The sequence below is a fragment of the Coffea arabica genome, chromosome 5e, assembly GCF_036785885.1.
Source record: "Coffea arabica cultivar ET-39 chromosome 5e, Coffea Arabica ET-39 HiFi, whole genome shotgun sequence".
Taxonomy (NCBI): domain Eukaryota; kingdom Viridiplantae; phylum Streptophyta; class Magnoliopsida; order Gentianales; family Rubiaceae; genus Coffea; species Coffea arabica.
The window spans coordinates 40,187,014-40,190,197 of record NC_092318.1 but is presented as its reverse complement, the minus strand read 5'-3'; the positions used below and the strand labels follow the sequence as shown (position 1 = coordinate 40,190,197).

General features: G+C 36.8%; 1 long non-coding RNA gene across 1 annotated transcript; it reads right to left on the bottom strand.

Annotated features, from left to right (window-relative positions):
- Positions 1-975: 975 nt before the first annotated feature.
- Positions 976-2,945, bottom strand: LOC140006280 (uncharacterized). The gene is made up of 2 exons (XR_011813919.1): positions 2,831-2,945; positions 976-1,097 (listed from the first exon to the last, which is right to left on the bottom strand). It is a non-coding gene; the product is annotated as an uncharacterized lncRNA (long non-coding RNA).
- Between the last annotated feature and the right edge of the window lie 239 nt (positions 2,946-3,184).

The following is a 3,184-nucleotide window of genomic DNA, read 5'->3' as shown; positions in this document are numbered from 1 at the left end:
AGCTGAAATACTCCCTAGAATCTTTCTATAATCTTGCTTTGATCCATTACATGAAAAACAAAGAACTCATCAGAATTTAAAAAGTCATGTGGATATATGATGGAGTAGTAACAGCCTCTGCTTTCTCTACTTGGCTTCCAGCAATATGCTCAACTTCTTCTCCCAACAGAAACAACTTCAAATGGAGGTTACCAAATAAAATCAATTACCAATGTGCATCAATAGCCAATCCTTTTTTAAGTCATCTCGGAGACCAGAAAAGTATCATACTTTGTCCTGTCATTCATAAGTAAATCGATACCCTTTAACAGTTGAAATCTATCCAATTCAATTTTAGATAACTCATCTTCCACCATTTTAGTTGTAACTTTTGAACATTCTGAATTTAAGTACTTATCCAGTGAATCTGCCATTCGTCCCAACACCTTGTAAAGTGCTTAAGAGCTTGTTAGTTTCCTCTTTGTGCCACGATCATTTGTTGAAGATGGCGATTTTGATTTTGACCGTTGTCGAGCTAGCAATGCATTCATAACTTCATCTTCTAAAGAACATGAATCAGTCTCAAATGATTCCTCTACATTAGCAGACTCTTCAACTTCAGTTTCAGCATTAGCCTCGAAAGCAGTTTGGGGCGCCCTCTCCATTTGCACGATCGTGTGAAAACAATGTACAGATATCCTCCCAATTTTCAACCACAATTTTTTTTCTATAAGGAACAATTTTAGGATTCTCACTTACTCGAGCATTCCATACATCCTCATCACGAACATCAATTTTACCTCTAGAGTAGTCCCATATTATCGCAGACCCAGAGTTACATGACTGGAGCAGTAGGTATAGGATATCATAGTGTTTCTCTCATGTCTTGAAACAAGATATAATATTAGCCTTTGTCACAGATATATTGAGCTTATCGAATAAAGCATTCATTACAGTGGTGTAGGCTGCTGTCTTCCATGCACATTTACCATCCAATTTGTTTCCTTGGTTCATTTGGTCAATAAAACAGGTGCCCATTACACGATCCATATCAGGAGTCTAAGTGAAATACCCTTTGCCTTTCCCTTTTGACTGAGATGTTGCTTCAGATGCCATATCTGAGGCAAATATGCACCAGAAAAACATCACAATGTCATGTTCTTAAGAATAGATTCAGCAGCCACTGCATTATAGAACGAAAAATGAAAGGCAAATAGGCACCAGAAAAATCCATACATATGTTAAATGAAGAACTTATGCTGACTTATCTGGACAGAATCTTTCTGCAAAAGTAATTTGGAGATGTTGCTGAGATCATCACTTATGTGCACAAAATTGTTTGGAGATGTCCTAAATTTATTCTAGTGACTTAAAGCTTCTGCTGGTTTTGCATTTAAAATAACAAAGGTCTGTTTGATTCAGAAGTGACCTTTAAGGTATGGTAAGGATTTTCCAGCAAACTGCAACAAAAGAAGGAAACAAAAAAGTCCCTACAAAGCTTTCTTTTTAGAAACAAGACTAATTGGCTATGAGGAACATCAGAATCCTTCTAAAGCCTTCTATGAGTCTCATCAAAAGGAAAGATTTAGTAGTCTTATCACAAGACTATCACGTCAATATTACAATCATACATAAAGACTACAGGTGTTAGGCGCAATGCAACTCAATTCAACAACTCGATACCTACAAAAACAACCACCATCATCAGCTTCACTGACCCAACTTTATATTCAATATCTCCCCAAAAGTATTCCCACCCCCCTCCCCCGCCCTCAAAGCCTCCAGTTTGAAGTCAATAAAACGACTGTTGTAAATGGAGCTAGAATTCTATCTGTCTGCACATAAAGTCAGCTCAAACCAAACGACAGGACATGCTGAGGAATTACTAGGATAGGAGACATTTAAAAATAAACAACAGAGGCAATTAAGAAGTACTACTAGTTAATATTGGGAATCAAGCTAAAAGCAAGAGATAGAAAATTAAGAGATGAATATAATGGTGGTAGCAGTAGTATTATTAGTTTACTTCTAATCAAAGTTGATTTTTCCAAAAGCCTCGGGATCAATTAAAAAGTGTCCAAGTTCCTAATAAGTACTCTCAAATCCTACACGTTCAGGCATTATCCCGAATGGGTTCCAAGTCAAACTTTGACTAATTAACTAAAACTCAAACAAACAAGAAAATGGAAACCAAAGACCAACTTGTTATTTTGTTCTCATAACATCGTAAATTATAAGCTTAAAATAATAATAATAACCGCATAGAATCAATCAATACCACAAATTATAAAAAAAAAATACCTTAAAAAAACAATGTTTAATAGAAAAAAAATTAAATTATGAAGTTACCTTTATAAACTCTAATTCTATCTGAAAAATCTGGAATAGTAGGGAGTAAATTGCAAAGCCATGTCGTATTGGTTATAGTATCAGTCAATCCTGGAGTAAACCGTACAAGTGTGGTATTTATTGTTTGTTTGCAGCTGGGATTTCTTGACTTGATGAAGATCTGGAACTACAAAGCAAGCGAATGAAGTTTGGAGGGGCCGAAGACGACTTCTTCTAATGTAGCTTCAATTTTTGTACGAGGAAATTGCCCCTTTTTACCAATTCAACTGCTAATAATAGAGACTATTCCTCGTTCTCTCCTGAACAAGTATCGGCTTCAAGGAAATAACGAAGAAGTTGGGCACTTTTGTTTGTTCCCGGACGCTTAGATGGAATTGATCAATGAATTTTCCCAAATTGGTAATGAAATTTCATTCTTCCCTCATCGAATCAATTCTCAATTCATTCACTGGAAGGGAAGGAGAAGATTGACAGAAACTAATTAAAACCCCATAATTTCAACCTGAGTTATGCAATGGCCAGCGAGTGGAGCATGGAGGGGTGGAGGTGGCAGCAAAAGTGATGGGTGAAGGCAGCACAAGTGGAGGAGGCAGCGGCAGGAATGCTCCAACAGAGCATTAGATATGGCGATTGATAATGGAAAGAGAAGAGAGAGGTTTGAGTTTCTTCCATCAATTTTACAGTTGACCCATTTTTGAGATTTTACCCGTATAAGACCCGCGTGTTGACCCGATTTAGGAGTTCAGTCGTGGAATTGGAATTGAAATTCTTTGGTCCAGCCAAAGAATTGGAACCATAGAATTCGATCGATTTGGAATTGCAATTGATTCTAATTCTACAGGAAAGATAGTACCCA